The 19152-nt window shown below is 28.3% G+C and overlaps 1 protein-coding gene across 1 annotated transcript in view; it reads left to right on the top strand.

Annotated features, from left to right (window-relative positions):
- LOC129914878 (uncharacterized) overlaps window positions 1-19152 on the top strand; it is a 52570-nt gene that overhangs the window by 24084 nt on the left and 9334 nt on the right. The window lies entirely within an intron of this gene.

The raw sequence follows: 19152 nt of genomic DNA, 5'->3' as shown, positions 1-19152 counted from the left end.
TAATAAAATTGTATCCAGTGTAAGAAGAAGTACATACAGTATTTTAATTGTTTAGAACAGTGACATGAAATTCACATAGAAGATACAATCGCTTTACGAATCGTGATCACCTAGTTAAAAGGATGATTCAATTGAAGATACCTACTTGCACCATTGTTCTGTTATAATATAGGTAGGTATGTCATTTGACAAAAGGTAATCAACAAAGAAAGCGATCGAGATAAAATATAAACAATGAGGTGAGTTCATCAACAAGTTTAACAAAAGGTGAATTAATAAGTACAGAGGTTTGACTCTTTATCATATTATTGCATATGTTTAGGATATTTTGTTATATTTTTGAATAAAGTTGCATAGTTTCTAAGGTCATTAACTATATTTGAAATGTTAGGCTTGCTTATACCTTCACAAGTGTGAAAGATCATCTTAAACACATTGTAAGATATTTGTAAACTTTTATGTTCTAATTTATAGGGTATTCATAGCCAAGACTTTAATAACTTATGGGATGTCAATGATAATTACCAGAAAGGTGTCTTATGTCTTTATTAAAAATTCTGTTTATCAAATTATTTCAGTGAGAAAAAATACATTTTATTCGTAATTATTATTCCTCTTCATTTGACTTGAGCATACTTACATTTAAACTTGCTTGAAGAAAACACAAAACCTGCAAAGATAATTATTTTTAATTTTTGTTAGATTTTAGGGTCAAGTTTATGTTACATAGTACTTTGGAAGATAGCATAATTTGAGTTTTATATGGTGGTTATCTTCTTCTTAGCTGTTAAAATGTCGACGTGAAGGGATCATAATTCTTTCACGTATCTGCTTCACACTCTAGTAATCAGCCTGTTGTTGACCTCAGAAATCTATAGCAAGCCTCCTGATTTTGTATATTTCTCTTAATTCACGATCGTATTGGAACGTCGTTGTATGATATTGCCTTTTTGATCGGATTCTCATGATCTCCTCTTTAAATATGGCAATACTAAATGAATGGTATTTACACAAAATCTACATAAAAAAATAAAACGATTTCAAACAATCAAATTTCCAAAAATTAAAGGAATCCATTTTTTAACATCTATAACTACTTGAAACAGAATTATGGACTTTTTTAAATTTTGAGTTTTATTTGATTTTAAATAAACCATTGTCACCGTTTTTAATTGTTGTATTAATTTGTTAAAGTTTAAACTTAACCGGTCACTGTTTCGTATGTGGAAAAATTTTTTAAATTAACATTTATTTAAAATCTAATCGAAATTCAGGACCTCAATCTGGACGGGTTGCCTTCTTTAATCTTCTTGGCTGAGCCAGTAAAAAGTAGTCCCCGTTAGCTTTCGGATTCTATGTGAGATATAAACACTAGACTGATTCAAAAAAATTTTTTTTTTTGTTCAAAGCATTGTTGAAAATATTGTTGGAAATGACGAAAAAAAATACTGTAAAAGATTCAGCCCTTAATGTTAACATTAAGTTAACATTGTGTATTTGTGTTTAGAATTTTTTATCTTTTTAATTGTTCATCGAAAAGGTTGGATTTAATCATTTTCTTGTATAAAATTGAACGCTCTACAAAATTGCATTTATAAAATTTAAAAAAAACATACGCGAAAAATTAATTAAAATAATTTTTAGTTGAAAAAATGAATAATTCGAATTTATTGAAGAAATCTAATATGATAGTATTAGGGGTTTGAGAGTTATATAAAAGGATCTGTGAAACTAAAACACAACATAGAATACAAATATTCGAAAATTTTACCAAATTTTTTGAAAAACCTAATAATTTCTTCAAGAAATATGAAAAAAATGAGAAAAAATTACTTTTTATATTTTAAAGTTGAATAACTTTGAAACGCGGGGGTAAATCAAAAAAATTAACAAGAGCGTTCAATTTTATACAAGAAAATGATTAAATCTAGCCTTTTCGATGAACCATTAAAAAGATAAAAATTCTAAACACAAATACACAATCTTTCCCATACAAATCGTATGGGAAATAGAAATTTGCGATGCGGCGGTACTAAATGTTAACATTAAGGGCTGAAACGTTTACAGTATTTTTTTTTCGTCATTTCCAACAATATTTTCAACAATGCTTTGAACAAAAAAAAAATTTTTTTTGAATCAGTCTAATAAACACTAGCCTGTACTTTTTCTAATAGTATTCAATTATTTATTACACTGCTGCTGCCCTGCTATTACAGGGCTCTGTTGCCTAAACAAAAATATACTTTTCTGAAGGTTTTCGGTGTGCTGAACTCGAATCCGAAGTCAGAAAAAGTTAATCAGCTCCCGTTTTTGAGATATTACCGTTAGAAAACGCAAAAAAAAAACGATTTTTTGACTATTTCGGACCTTATTTTTTTATAAAAGAAAATTCGAGTTCAGCACATAGAAAACCTTCAGAAAAATATATTTTTGTTACGGCAACAAAAAAAAGTTTAATTTTGTTAACCAGTGTTATCAATAAGTTTTCGTTATTGTGAAACACATAAAAATAGGAATAAAGATTTAATAACAATTACAACAATTGCAGTCTTTATTGGAATAGTTTTTCAGAGAAGGTTTAAAAATTAAATATGTAGTAGTAATGAATTAAATACATACACTGAGGAAAAAAAAAACGCAACGTAAAAGATATTAAGATCGTTTGATTCAGTGTTGAAAAAACTTACACGAAACAAAAATTGAATCTTTGAATAAAAGTTAAAGAAAAATATGTACTAATTTGTATTTTGAAACATCAACTTTAGTTGGAGTTTATCACACAAATTTTGAACAATAAACAAATAGACTGATGGTAAATGACTCGCTTAGTGAACTAAGAGAGAGTCCGAACCCTAGTGGATGCCATTTTTTCTGTTTTTTATTTAAATAAGTGTTTTTCTTTCAATGTTCTGTTGAAATAAAATTGATTTAAGGATGTCGTAGATTAAAAACCACTTTAAAATTACTTCATTCAACTTTAATTTGAAAATTATCGTCTTCATCGCATAATCATTCCGAAAATATGTAGTTAAATAAAAGTGGCTTTTGTTGATTTTAAGCTGTGTTTTCTCTTAGTGTATTTGTTTATAATTTCAGAGATTGCTTACAATGTTGCTTTGGCTTTTGCTGTAAGCCGAAAATAAAGAGTGATTGTATGAAAAGTAAGTACATATCTATATAATAATGTAATTATTAGTTTATTTAATAATAAATTATATGTGTACAATCGGTATGTAAAGATTTTTAATATTATGATAAAATAAGTGTAGACAGCCGACATATAATTAAAATGGTTCTCAAGTTATACGTATGTCACAGGTATTGGAGTGAAGTTTCCAGTTTTCTAAGTTGAATGGATATCCTAACTTGGTTGAAGCCTTCATTACAATAGTTATTTTCGATAAGGTCAGACTGAAGTTAATTGGTTTCTGTAGTCTTTAAAATTTGTTTCTGAAAGGCTCTTCTATTTTTGTGATTAGATCTTGAAGCTCACTCGTCTTTAAGAATGTTGTTGTTGTCGCTGACTAACTTAGACCATTTACCAAAGAATTGAAAGTTTTTTTTGTAGATACTTTTAAAAGAATAAATGGGAGACGGTCAATTGATATCTTATTACTTTTATTTATTAAAAAAAAAGAATTCAACCTAGGACTTTTGAAAAATGTCTTTCTGAATGAAAGAGAAATGAATCCGAGAGTGTGTCTATAAATTGGTGATAAACCATTTTACAGATGCACAGTATTATTTGCATCCATTAGCATCCAATATTTTATATTTTCTATTATTTGGGGTCACTGTGGCGTATGCGTAATATTTTGTTCTTATTGAAAAATCACAATTTTTAACCTTTTTTTGTCAATAATTTTCGATATCGATTTTTTTAAAGATTCATTTTCGCTTCTTTATATTAATCTTTTACAAAAGAATTCAATTTTGAACAGATTCGAAGAACTAATTTCAAATGTAAAAATCATGCCCTCATGGATTTTATTATTTCTTCTTTTATGTGGTTCATTTACAAGCTTATTATCAATAATAATATTTTTTTTTTTAATAAACGAAACACAAATTGTTAGAATTGTTTTTACTGATCATGGTTAGCATTTGAATTGAGAACTCTTCCTTGCGCCTAATAAGTGGATTCTTTATTTTATTGTTATGATGAATGAGCATTGACCTTAAACTCCAGAAACGTGTTACGAAGTTGTATAAAGAATCAGTATTATTATTTTTTCATTGCATATTGTTGCAGAGTGCACAAAAGAATGAATAATTTATTATTGCTATGATTTTTATTGTTTTTTTTTTTTGTTTAGTGTTAATTGATTCTCAGCACGTATTTGAAATGTTGACAAGAGAAATAATCATTGTTCATTTCTTCTTTAAAAACAAACTTCTTCCTGCGGTTTTGTTTACTTAATGGTGAATAAAATAGAGGGTATTACTACTATACAGCCCGTAGAGTATGTTATTGTGTTGTTAAGCGAATTGTCATCAAAGTTTTATTGCCGCCACATCACCAGTCGTTTATTTGTTCCTTTGAGAAAAAATTTTTTACTATAGCAAAAATTAAAAACAAGGAGTCTTTGTCTGCACTAAATTTTGTACAAAAAGAAGTAAATATAAAAGAACACCAAATTGTAAGCTTCATTACACACACAAATTGTGGTGAAAAAAATTAAATTTTTCTAAAATGTTTGTATGCGCTAATTTTGAATCTATTTCGAAAGAAAAATAGTACCAGTATTATTTTTGTTATACTGGTTGGTTTTCCCTCTAAGTAGCCCAGTCGAAAAAAATTGAGCTTGAGTCAAGGTCGCCATCTTGGATTAACTCAGCCATTTTTAATTTTTGAAGTTATACTTCTTATGGGACGGTGGGTATGAAAATTTGTTTTTTGAAAAGAATGTCAAAGGGATTATGACGCAATCTACAACTGGGCAGCAGGGCCGTCGTTTCACCTTTAGAGTTGGCAGTACTTTAGTATTTAAAAGTGCAGTACTCCGCAGTACGGCAAAAAAAAAACACACAACAAGTGGCAAGTTGCATGTTTCATGTCGCAAGTTGCGTGTGGCATGTGGCAAGTACCATGTGGCATGACACATGGTGCAAGTGCATGTTGCAAGTGGCAAGTAGCATGAGGCATTTGGGATTCAGTATGAAACATGTGGAAGTGTATGTGGCATGTGGCAAGTTGCATGTTGCAAGTTGCATGTGGTAAGCTGCATGAGGCAAGTTGCATGTGGCAAATTGCATGTGGCAAGTCGCATGTGTTAAGTTGCATGTGATAAGTTGTATGTGGCAAATTGCATGTGGTAAGCTGCATCTAGCAAGTTCCATGTGCCAAGTTGCATGTGGCAAGTTCCATGTGGCAAGTTCCATGTGGCAAGTTGCACCTGGTAATTTCCATTCGGCAAGTTACGTGTTGCTACTACTAGTGCTCGAGCACACACAATTCTCATAAAATAACCATAGCGCACATATGCGCAATTCGTTTACTTTCCTTAAACATATGCCGTACGTTCTAAACCGCACGACTTGAGTAGATTTCACAGAATAAATTGAACTTGATAAAAATGTAAAAAAACGAAGTATGGATTAATTATTTTAATAATAAAAATTAAAAATATCAAATGAAATTCATATAGGTACAAGGTACATATACTGAGTGAGTAGTATAACTTCACTTGCGTGTATATGTGTACACATACACACACTCTTTTTTTTTACCAGAATGATTCAAAACTTGTAGAAAATTTTATTTTCTAAAACTTTTATCTTAATACATTTTTCTTTCTAGTTTATGTATATATATAAATACGATTCCCCTACATCCGTTAAAAGTAATTATATTAACTCTCTTTGAGTACCTATAGATTTTATGATCAACGCAATATGAGGTTACTTTTATATGTTTTTAGAGATGAGATAAAAAAAAACTCAAATAACTAAAATATTATGCAGTTTTCATCCGTCTTTCATATCTCTCCCATATCAAATGAGTTTTTAATACATTTAAATCAAATTGCATTAAAAACCTTAACGACAAAAGAAGCCAGTTTAAAATGGAAATAAAATTCCTTGTATATGGTTTCATAACCTCAAAAGTAAGTACCTATAAAATATTTTGTCCCACAAAAATACATTTGGTAACTCTTTATCTGATAAAAAAAATTTAATTTGTACTTATTTGAAGGAGCTGTGTGATTTTTCGAAGTAAAATGACAAAATTTGATTGGCAATAGGACTTTACTACACATTTGTAGTTTCCGAAAAAATAAACTAACAGGCATATTTATTAGATTTTTGTCTACTTAAACACTGCTTAACTTTTTTTAAACAGTGGAAATATGTTTCATTTAATAAAAATAAATATCACACTATTCAAAGTTAAGACAATCTATACTTAGACAAAAGTTTGACAGCTATAAGACAACTACAAACATGGTTTTTGAACACATTTTCCAAATTTAAGCAGTTGTTCAAAGTTAAACAACGATTTAGCCTAAAAGTTTTATAAAAAAAATTTGCAACAAAAAATTTCGAATTTTTTTTTTTTCAAAATTTTAGGTATTGATTACTTTTTTGGTATAAAGTACATAATTCGAAAATGTTATTACTTTTTTAATATTCAGATTCTTAACTTTTTTATTTCAGTGACACTGGGCAAAGGTTTATTCTTTCATATAAGGCTAAAAGGCTTAAAAAGCGAAGATATATTAGATTTTTGTTCTCTATATATTTTTGGGAAACATTTTCTAAATTATATTTTATATATTTTTGACTTCTTTTGAAACTTATTTCCATTTGAAAATTATTTCAAAAAATTATCATAAACAATGTAAAATAACGAAGAAAAAAATAACAAAATAATAAAAAATTATTAAAATTATTTTTATTTTAAGTGGAGTGATTGAATATAATTCAATATAAGTTCAAGTGACCTCAACTCCAAAAATTTATAAAGCGTTTCGCCCAGGTACGACAGTGGGCTCATCAGTTAGATCTGTCGTACCCTTAGAATATTAAAATTCACAGTATATTCATGCTGTGAGTTTCATATAATGTCGGTAAACATCGACCAAAATAAGGCGTCTTAGTAAGGGGTACGACAGATCTAACTGATGAGCCCACTGTCGTACCTGGGCGAAACGCTTTATAAATTTTTGGAGTTGAGGTCACTTGAACTTATATTGAACAATGTAAAATAAATTAGTAATTCAAAGTTGCTTTGAAAAAAAAAAAAATAATGTTTTTTGACGAAACAGTCCAACAATCTTCTTGTCTCGTTCTACTAATTTTAAACTTACACACACATTTTTAAAAATAGCCTAAAAACTAAATAAAATTATTATCGGAATAACGAACACACTTGTTTGGCCACCAATGGTACACGTGGCACCCACATTAATAAACATACATATTAGCAGAGTGCTATGTGAGCCATCGGTGTTGGTAAAAAAAACACGTAAAACAAGTCAAAAACGGGGAAAAGACAATAACAGAACACTTAACGCACAAATAATAACAAACATTAAACTCTATTACAGAGATACCCAAAAGAGATGAGAAACTTCTGACGTCATACGCGGTTTGCCTACAAGCTGCTTTAGACATTTTTGGATAAGTATGCGTGAAAAAATATACATTTTTGGCGAAGTATGCGTGAAAAATTGACATTTTTGCTTAGGTGTGCGGAAAAACACCGTGGCTACACTATGTGTGTTTTTCACATTTATTCACGAATACAAAAGAGATTACAACAACACGAAATAAACAAATGGGTTTTGGGGGGTAAAACGTACGAAAGTTTCCCATCTCCTTTGGGTATCTCTGCTCTATTAACAACTTTAGTGTAACTAAATCAAGTAATTATAAATTTTCCCCCTTCCGCCTAAACGGAGGGGAATGGACCCTTCCCCCCCCCCCTTATGATTTTTTTCTTATCTGAACCCAACCTACATGCTCTTGCTTTTTTACATTTTTTTTTTTGAAATTGATAATCGAAATTTTTAAGAATTTTAGGGAAAACGAATTTTCTGCTATTCGATTCGATCTGTGGTTCTCATAAAAATACTATTTTCTTACTTCAAGCACTTTTTTAAAAGCCTTTTTATCTGTTTAATTTGATTATCAACATCACAAGCTTGACAAGCCTAAGTATCATGTTAGAAACCATTTCACGCTTCTGCATGTGTTATCTAAATCAATAAATTATTTCATTTGCATGGAAAACATGTTTTTTCGTTGTATTTAATTTTCAGTTTATTTTAATTTGGCAAGTTTTAAGAATACAAAAAAAAAAAAAATCAAAAATAAAAAAACATAACAGAACTTGTTGAATTAAAATTTATTCTATTTTATGAATACTGCAATTTGCTGAAAGCTTTATTTGTTCTTTTATTCGGTTTCGTTTTTAAATATAAATTAGATAGAATTTTGAATAATCACAAACATTTTCAAATATTCCCAACTATGATTTTAATGGAGATAAGTTTTTCATTTACACTTTGATGGTTTAATGTATATTTATTTTATTTATTTTTTCGTTTCCATAAGTGGAAATAATTATTAACATTCGTGAATGGGATAATTGTCTTTGGGGTTTTCAATCGAGTAAGAAAATAGATTCAGCCATGTAGAATTTCTTAGAGGAAATAACGAAAACCTTATTTCATATGTACCTCTAAGGGGTTATGATACTCATCTTAAACTAAATGACATTACAGAATTTGGGAAACTTCACAAGTGTACCACTTCTCTTGTAAAATTACAACTGACTATAACTAAATGTTTTTGTTCAAAAATGGTCTACAAAGATCAACAAGTTTCATTATTTATTAAGTAAAATGAAATGTATGTATAGAAAAAAAAAATATTCCACATACGCCCCAGTGACCTTTTCAAATAAAATTTTGAAAATTCATACAAAACTTGCTACCGCTGCGCTATAGCAAAAAATAATTTTATGTGGGTTACCTCAGGAGTTTCGACTGGGAGAATTGATTTTAATGATTCGTTTTTATTTGTGTGGTCCAATTTCAATTTAGTCTAGTTCTCAATGAGAAAAAAGTAGTTAAAAAATTTGTTTTTCAATTTTTGTTTGCATGATACAATTTAATGTGCTTATATGTTTATATTTAATTGGTATAATTTTTTTTTTTTTTATTTACTCGGCAGAAAAAATTAGTTTTTGCATTTGAAAATTTAACTTCTGCTTATGAAAATTACTTAAAAGCCTTTACAATCATTATTGAAAAAAATTCAGTTTTACGAAACTAAAACTTGCCTTTCCTTCATTATGCAATAAATAAAACAAACAACCATTCATCTTACATTTTCCTTTATTTAAATTAAAAAAAAAAATTATAGATAGAAATGGCTTATTTTTAAATTGCTTGTTCTTCAACATTTGGACACCTGCATCTTTTCGACTTACTTGAAACTGCAACAGGAAACAGCTTTTTAAAAATTTGGAAACAAATTTATAAAACACATGTTATCCTCTACTGTCCGTCTATATAGGATATTTTTGTCAAAATTACAAAATACAAATTTCTTAACCAGTTCCAGTAGTTGAAATAATTGCAGCTAATTGGAATTGTCTAGTCTCAAGTGTCTGGAGATTTTAATCCAGGCGTTCTTTTTTTTTCTCTTAACTAAAGCTCTCTCACTGCTATGTCAATCACACGACTACGTCATATTACCATAATGATAATCATAATAATGATCGAACTGACAAACTAAAAACAGTCTACTGAATGCCGGTGTGTTGCGGTCAATCACTATTATACTTCCATATAAGCTAGCATACAACTTAAATCGAGTTTTCGCAACCTTTTTGATGTTTCGCTAGTCTCTTTTAACAGTACTGCCAGATTCAATAAAGAAAAACTAGAAGCAAAATTGGTACCACTTTCTGCGGAGTCTGTGCTGCGAGATTTTTAGTAAAAAGCTCATCTCATAAAGCTAAACAAGATACCTACTTTATCGGGTTGGTCAGATATCTTTGCTATGGACGGGCGAATGTATCTTTTAGATAAATAGTGGTGCAGCATCGAGATTGGGTTTTAAGTTTGTGATCTCTGTGCGCGCATCGTCATCGAAATAATTTTTTCTTATCATCACTGTGAAGTTTAGACTACCGTTAACGAAGACTATAAATTTAAAAAATAGTTAAAAAAAAAAAACAAATAATTCAAAATGTGGAAATCAATAATTGTCCTTACAATTTTCCAAGTAATTCTAGCCGCTAATAATGATATCCGTAAGTTTCATTTTTAATATTTTTGTATTTTGATGACTATGTGAAATTGTTTATAAATATCGAAGAATAAAACTTTCGCTTTCAATTGGAATTAAAATATTTGTATCACATGTGTTCCTTTATTCAAAGCCAATTAACTTCCGGTACAATGAAGCTAAATTTGGCCATCTTGTGTGTGTCCAGAAATCTCAACACAGTTTATATAGGGGTCGGTGTCTGGGAATAATAAATTGTGATAAATGACTATGGTTAAAAATATATTTTCTATTATAATTCGTTTATGGTCATGAATGCGGGTAGTAACTATAAAAAAAAAAACCACAAGAAATAAATACGAAAGAAAAGTCGGACATTTGTACTCATTTTTGGATGCGGCAAGTTAATTGCATGTAACTCACATTTTTATGTGCTTTGACATTAATCCAATTTTTTAAAATGAATTATAATGAATTTCTTTGTATTAAAGAAAATAATGATTGTTATATGTAAACAAAAAACATGATGTTATTATTAAAGTGATTTTTTGCTGTCATCAGCGTAAAAAGAGCGGATACCGAATCAAACGAGAAATGTCAAATTTTAAAAATAAATAATTCTTGTTTGCAATAATTAAAAGAATGAATATTGCTTTTCAAAAGAACCTGTGATAGTGTAAATAAAGAGATAAAGGATTTTAGAAAAATTGTTATCATTTTGCTTGATAACTTTAACATCAAACTTAACTTAAATTTATCACGGCATGAACTTATTCTAGCAAAGCGTACACATAATCTCTTCTTTTTCTTGATTTGGATTGTTTTTTTTTTTCATGTTATATTGTTTGTTCGGTTAAATTTTAAAAGATTTTTTTTTTCAAAATTTTGAACTTTTTAACTATTCTTTCAAAAACTTTTAACTGAATATTTTATCAAAACTAAACAATATAGTTTCAAGAAAAATCTATAATATTTTTTTATTTACTAATCTCTTCTTAAATGAGATTGGGCAACCAAATACTGTATTAAATCCATAATCGATACATAAACAGTTTATTTTTAAAATCACATCATGTTGATTTACGGAATAAGTAAATAAAAAAATAAAGTGTTCGAGAAAGGGTTTACATATATTAGAAAAATAAATGAAGATTTTGAGTAAATATAATCATTGATTATAATAATTTCATCCATCAACAAAGGTATCAGTATTAGCTTACAATGGAGCTTTACTATTCTTCTTGATGTTGATTTTAGATATCTATCATTCACAAAATTATGCATTTTTTAATATTTTACCTTGCGATATAGGTACAATAAGGCAAGCTAAGAATTCGGAAAAAAAATGAACTTGAGTTAACAATCAAACATGGCATTACGATGATGCATGATGCCAAAAAATTGGGACCCGCAATTCTGTCTGTCTGTTCGTCTGTATGTGCCTCGAGATACAGCCTAAACATGTAGAGCAGTTTTTTTCAAGCTTGGTAGTTAACAGTTTTAGGAGATTCCCCAGAAGGGAAATTGAAATTTTTTTTAGGACCAAAACTAACTGTACGTAATTGCCATATAACGGATATAGAAAAGTTTTCAAAAACGGGTCTACCGATTTTGATTAAAATTTGTTGTGTGTAATTTTACAAATAAGAGATAAGACTCAACTTTTGAAATTAAAAAAAAAAATTGAACCGTTACTAACGGTACCTGCCATAGAACGTTTTTTTTTGTTTCTGAATATCTCTTACAAGACTAAACTGATATAAACAAACATTTTTATATAAAAGCGCTTAAGTACCTGTAGTATTTAAATTTTAGAAAAATTTCAAAAAAAATTAATTTTCGGATTTTTAATAAATATTTCAACATTTTTTTTTTTTTTGAAAAATCAATTTTTTGAAAACTGGTTAGTGAAATATTTCAAAATCTCGTTTTTAAGTGAAAATAAATTATTTTTTAAAAATGGTATACAAACTCTTTTTTAAATAAAATGCACGACTGGGGTCGCACGTACTTGCTCTTGCAGCTCAAAGCACTTTTATGTTAGTCTACTTGTATATTTTAAAAGCTGGATCTAAATTAAAAAAAAAATTCATATTGGGGAAGAGCCGACATTCAGGGCAAAATTTTGTTAAATGAAATTTTGTTATTTGACTTTTTTTTAGAAAAAATAAAAATGCAGTTTTATTGCCACTGCTTTAAATATTACGTATACAAAGTTTAATCAAAATCGTTAGAGCCGTTTTCGAGAAATTCGTAATATCGTATTTTTTTGTATGGGAGGTATACGTTCTGAACGAGATATAAAAAAAACAAAAAAAAACCAACTTTCAGAATTCCATAAAAATCATCTGTACCAAATTTGAAGAAAATCCGTCCACCCGTTTAGGCTGTGGAAATGTGTACAGATGGACGCACAACCGCACAGACGCACGGACGGAATTGTGGGACCCACTTTTTCGGAATTCTCCATCATCGTAATGTTGGTTTTGATTAAAACCTCAATTTTTTTTTTCGACACGAAACCAATACTTGCCCTATAGAGCAAGTAAAAAATGTTAGAAAATTTTTGTATTTTATTTTAAAAATAAATTTATGTATTTTTTTACATTATCAAAAATTATGCTAACCTTTGATAAGAGATTCTTTTACTATAAGAGCAAGTAGATACGTCTTGAATTTTATTTATTTATTTTTTTTTAATCTTCAATTACCCATAGGAGTTGAAAAGTAAAAATGTTTATGCTGTGGAAAATTATCTAATTATGCGCATTCAAAATCTTTAGTTTTCCTGTCTTTTTCACAATGTTTGTTTTTTTTTTTTCAAAAATATCTTAAGACAAGTGGTGAGGTTTATATCTATTTAAAGTTGCTTTGCTTAAATCTTGAATTACAAATTAAAAAAAAAAAACAAATTTCCGGAACTTTGCCGCTCTCTATTATCTGAGGAAATAAGTCAAGAGCGTCAAATTTTCGACATAATAATAATATTTGAAATTTTAAGGTGAACATTTTTTGTTCTCACACTTTTTCTTCATGAAATAAATCGATCGAAAATTTAAAAATTTGTGAAAAAAAAATCCAAAAAACGAAAATTGTAAAAGGAACTTCCATCTGATCAAAATAGAGCTGTTGTTTTTTGCTTAGGTACTACAGATCATTGTTTACAATAAACATCGTTGTTTTTCTTTATAGTAGATAGGTAGATATTAAGTGTTGATAAATAATTCATAATTCAAACTTAAAATAAAAAAAAAAACGTCTTAGTATTTACTTATCTGATTCACCAATATTCTATTTTTTTTAAATATTTAGAAGACTTAAGTTATAGAGCACTACTAGAGATTTTTGAAAAAAATTATTTTTACCATTCAAGTAGGTATAGATCTTAATACAATAATTGCAGTGCAGATGATTTTTGTTAACTAAAATCCAAGGTTATGATTATTATACACACCAAAAATTTTCATAAGAATCAAGATTGAATAGGCTTCATAGATATCCACAACTAAAGTTAGAAAACGTAAATATAAGTATGGATATTATTAAATGCTATATTTTGATAAAAACAAAAAACACCCATTGTATTTTTGTTCCATCCGACTTTATTCTCCATGGAAGTAAATGTATAAAGTATAATAATTAAATACTAAGTAGGTATGTACCTACTTATTTTGATGAGAAAAAAGAATTATTTAATTTATTTTATAAATTAACAACCAATATTTATCAGATGCATGCATCATGGGAAAAGCTATAACTAGCCCTTGCGTGTTTGTGGTTTGTTTTCTTAATTTCGGTTCCCTTGACACTTTTGCTTTTTTTTTGGTTAATTATTTTTTTCTTGGTATTGCAAAATTGGAATATTTTTTTTAATTTTGTACTGAGGGACAAAAATATTTAAACAAGACGTGATGTTGTTAATGACTTGACCATCATGCATCTTTAAACTCATCATCAGTATAGTACGATAGCTTAACGGTTCGCATAATTAAGACGATAAGTTTGTTTTATTTTTTTTTATTTTGTTTGTACTTATTAGCTTTAAAGGTCGATTTGATTGTGTTAGAAGAAGATTGAAGTGGAATGACTGATTGCGGATGTTTTTTGTCATATTTAAACGGTCAATAACTTAAAAATAGTTTGAGGAAATATATATAGCAAAATGTGTTTGTTTTGCTTTTATTTTAGTTTAAATTTAGCATCAATTAACAAATAGGTATATTAGCTTTGGAAATGTATAATGATTAGACGTGATTTTATTTAAAGTTTATATTTAACCCAAGTCTCTAATAGCAGGAAAAAAATTGTAACGCCTTTACGGATCTTTTAGTCTGTGGTTTCCTGAAATGTGTGTGTTTTATTTAATTACTGTTGGTATTATTATATTCAAGTCAAATAAGTCAAAGTCAAGTCCAAATAAGATTTTTTTTTTATCGAATAGCTTGAATTGAGTTATTGGTGAATCAGACCTATAAGAAAGTAAACATTCCGATTATCTAAGGTTCGGGGTTAAGTTGGAGTTGATTCGTGACACATGTTTTTTGTATAATTATTAAATCTCTCAGCAAATTGAATGATTAACTGGAAAGGCATTTCTGACTGAATGATTTAAAAAAAAAAACTGCAAAATCTAAGAAGTGCATATATTTTGAAAAGGGCTTTTCCGACACATTTTTGGAGGTTTTAAGCTAAAGTTACCTGCACTTAAAAACTACTTCAAAAGATTAGAACATACATATACCTATATTACGCGAACATGTTTAAAATTAATTAGACAATAATTAAGTTAAAAAATATTCATAAAATTGCATTGCAAAGCTGTACTATCACCGAAATATTGACTACTAAAACTTCATAGGTATTAAATTTTGTTAAAAGAATTATTTAGAATTAAACGAATGCAATGTATGTAGTTATATGTTGTATACAGGGGCGGATCCAGGATTTTTTTCTGGGGGGGGCACAAGGGATGGATTGGCAAAAAAAAAACAGCAATAACAGTTAGAAATAAAGTGAAGTACCATACGACTGACTAACAAGCAGAAAATTTTAACGACCCACAGTGGTCTAAAACCTGGCCAAAAATATTTAGGCACATTTCCCACATCAAATAGGTACCAAATGACCAAAAAGTTATTCGGAAGGAAAAATTTTCATTTTCTTGTTACAGTAAAAGCCACTTAAGTGCTAACCCTCTTACTCCTGGATTAGCCGGAAGAAAAAAAATATAAAAAACCAGAAAATGCACGTACAATTCTGTGCTATATTAAAGTTAGTAATCTATTCTTTATTTAATTTTTTGACTTAAGTTGTTTCACCAAATAGTTTTTGAGAAATTAAGTTTTAAAGATGAAATTTTGAAAAAAAAAATGTTTACGTTTTTTAATTGATTTTGTATAAAATTTTGCAATATTATGGACATAATTATACCATTAGTTAATGACCTAGTAGTTTTTAGTCAAATACTAAAGACTTCATTCTAATAAATATAAAAGTTCCTCAGAATAACAAAAAAAAACTGAATCATACTTTTTTGCCGGGAAACCCAGTTTTGTTTTTTTTAATTTGCATTAACCTTTTGTAACCCAAGGTCGTAAATTTAAAAATTAATAAGTCAATCGATTGGCCTTTATCTTTAATAAAACACGTATTTTTTTAAAAATTCAATAAAGTCATTATTTACTTAGTTATTTCGATATTTTGGGAGTAAAAAAAAAGTTTAAATAATTTATTTTTATATAAAAATGCAAAAATTCAAGTAAAAAACTATCTAATATTAATTTTTAGGCACTTTCCTAAAATCCAAAAATAAAACCCCGTTTGGTTTACTAACAAAAACTATTTTTTTTTTCTGAATTTCGTAGTTTTTACAAAAATTTGCTTATTTTCAAAAAAAAAACCCAACTTGCAACATTAACTGTCAATTAAAAACTATTGGTTAGAAAAAACTATTTATTAGAAATTTGAAGTACTATTTCGATAAAGCAATACTTAAAGATTATAATATTAGAAGCTTCAAAAGAAAAAAAAAAATAGTTTGTAGAGCTTTTATGCAATCTTTTTCGGTTTGTTACAGAAATGTCACATGGGGCTACAAGGGGTTAAATTGTTTTATACCTCAAGAATGTTGTGTTCAAATTGTAGGTCTCTTGGAGCCAAATTGACCAAGTTATGAGTATTTTAATACTTCCCTTAGGAACGTTTTAGTCTTAGTCCAGAGTTCAAAACTTTAAATCGTTATCCCCACAACTAATGTTTTCAACGCCGGTGCTCATCATAACTTCAAAACTACTGCACCGATTCTTTTGAAATTTGGAACACTATTTTTTTTACATATTTTTAGAGGTATCCCTGGAGAAATTTTCTCAATAAAATAATATTTATAAAAATCTATAAGTAAGGGTCGCTTTTGAGGAGTTTTTTTTCAAGGGGTCTTTATTTTCGGGGTGCAAACTTGGGCAAACTTCTGAAATGCAAGTTTGTTCTACATATCCAGCAGTTCTATAATATATAGTTTATGCAATTTTGTGACGTGTTCCGCTATTTTAAAAACACTAATGTTAAAAAAAAACAACGAAAAAAGTGCAAATTTTTTAACCACTCTGTATGAAATAGAGTTGCATATACAATTATTTTTTATATCATTCAATGTCATTCGATGTCCATATCAAAATTTTTCACCAAAATCACTTTGAAAATTCACTTTTTTTTAAATCGAAAAAAAAAAAATTCGTGTGTACCCAACAAATAGCCGTTTATTTATTTGTGAGGTGGAGCTTTTCATGGGAAAGGGATGCAACAATTAACAAAATTCGCATTTTCAGCCACAAATAGACAAGAGTTTCACTCAAGTTCTTTCGTTATTATTCATATATTTTTAAAACTCTTATAGTTTGATTTCCTTTAAGTATGAACTTTAAGTTCTGGGGGGGGGCACGTGCCCCCGGGCCCCCCCCCCCCCCCCCTGGATCCGCCTATGGTTGTATATTATGTAATACTGAAAACTCCAGAGAATATATTTTCTTTATTTTCATTCTGCTCAACTATAACTTGCTTTTGAATGCCATAACAAAAATATATCCGATCCCTTTTCTTATAACATTGCTGTTAAATACTTTGCTTGTAAGACATTCTACTTCAAAATTAAAACATTTTTATTATGTAAATTAAATTTGGGTAATTAATATCACAGGTCTCATTTGTATGACTTCAGACTCCGTGCTCCGTTTGTGGAGTATCGGTTCTGTCAATCGTGATAGGAATTTATGGCACTTTCAAATAAATCATCTTACAAAAATTTGTTTAAAATATGTTTTGACCGTTTAAGCTGTGCCTTTTTGTTACAATGCAAGTGTGAAATGAAAAGGTGCGGTTTAATTAAGGTTCAAGTGCCAGCAGTCATTTGTTTTCCTTAACCTTTTTATAGCTATCACATATGTATGGATATTTATTATGTATGGTTTGTTCATGCGGACGTTCTCAAAAAAAAAAAAAAAAAAAACAATAAATAATAAATAATAAATAATAACAACGTGTTAACAACATTTCGAATTCTAGATACTGATCTTTTTTTCGCATCCAAGGATTTTATTTTTTTTTTCTCAATTCATCTTCCTTGTTTGCCTTGAACTAAATAAAAGATTTGTATTCTTAAAAAAAAACATCAATAATGCATAGCCGCATATGACGTGAAGTAAATTTAATGTCGTCTCTGTTCTTGTTTTATATTCTCATCTGTTGTTGTTTATTCATGGATCACGGATAATGGCATTGGCGGGACCAACAGTTTAGTTGCATTTATGTTTTGTTTTTATATTTATTTATGGTAGTTAACTTTAAATTATATTGAAATAATTGATTTTCTGTAAGATTTTGACAAACAAGACCTTCAAAATGTAGCTTTTTAACATTCAACATTAACGGCTGTTTAATGTAGAAAAATTTACTTTATATTTAAATGTTGAACTTTGAAAAAAAAAATAAGTTAAATTTTTTTTTCAAAAACTTCTATTAAAAAAAGTTCTTTGAAAAGGAAATACTTTTTAATTTTTATTATAATTTGTACATAATACATATTGACATCTCCTTTTCTGAATTCAAATAAAAATAAATATATCCAAAACATTTTGAAAAATAAATCCATATTTTATTACGAAATAAAAAAAAAAACATGTTAACATTTTTTCAATAATATTTTTTTCATAATTCTGAGTTTGAGGACCAGTTTTTCAAAAGCACTTCAATCAACTTAACTAATTTTATTTTTACAAATAGGAATAAGTATATCTATTTTTTTAAAAATACGTATTGAAATATTGTAGGCGTTGCCGTTGTGTTTAAATACTTTTTTTTGTGTTTGAAGTCAACTTGTGAGAAAAATGCGTATATCACTTAAACTGGAAGATTGCTCCTCACTATATTTTTTTTTCTTAAATTACCAGACAATCTTTTCGTATCTAGACAATCGTAGACCTAGACAATCCTAGACCTAGTACCTAGACAATCTTTTCGTATCATTTAATTTATGAAATTTGAGGAAAAATTTCGAAAACAATTTTTTTTTTGTTAACAAAAATTTTCAGTTAAATTAAAAAAAAAAAACAATACGGCAACAGTGGCATTTTTAAACCAATAGAGATTGAAATATTTTTAACTACCGATGACGTTTTAAACAAAAAAAGATTGTAACAATCGGAGCACTAATAATGCCACACTAATATTGCCATTTTTTTTTAGCTTTATGTTTATAAAATGCACAACTAGATTGCAAAAACAAAACAAAAATATAACAGTTTGAGCCTTTTTTAAGAATCTATACAAAAATCTCAAACCTTTATAAAAAAAAATTGTTATGCCATTAGAGATACATTTTTTTTGGCACATACAAAAATAATTAAAAAAACATTCATG

Source organism: Episyrphus balteatus, chromosome 3 (assembly GCF_945859705.1).
Source record: "Episyrphus balteatus chromosome 3, idEpiBalt1.1, whole genome shotgun sequence".
Classification (NCBI taxonomy): Eukaryota; Metazoa; Arthropoda; class Insecta; order Diptera; family Syrphidae; genus Episyrphus; species Episyrphus balteatus.
Note: the sequence above shows the minus strand (reverse complement) of the source record. Positions and strands in the feature narration are given on the sequence as shown.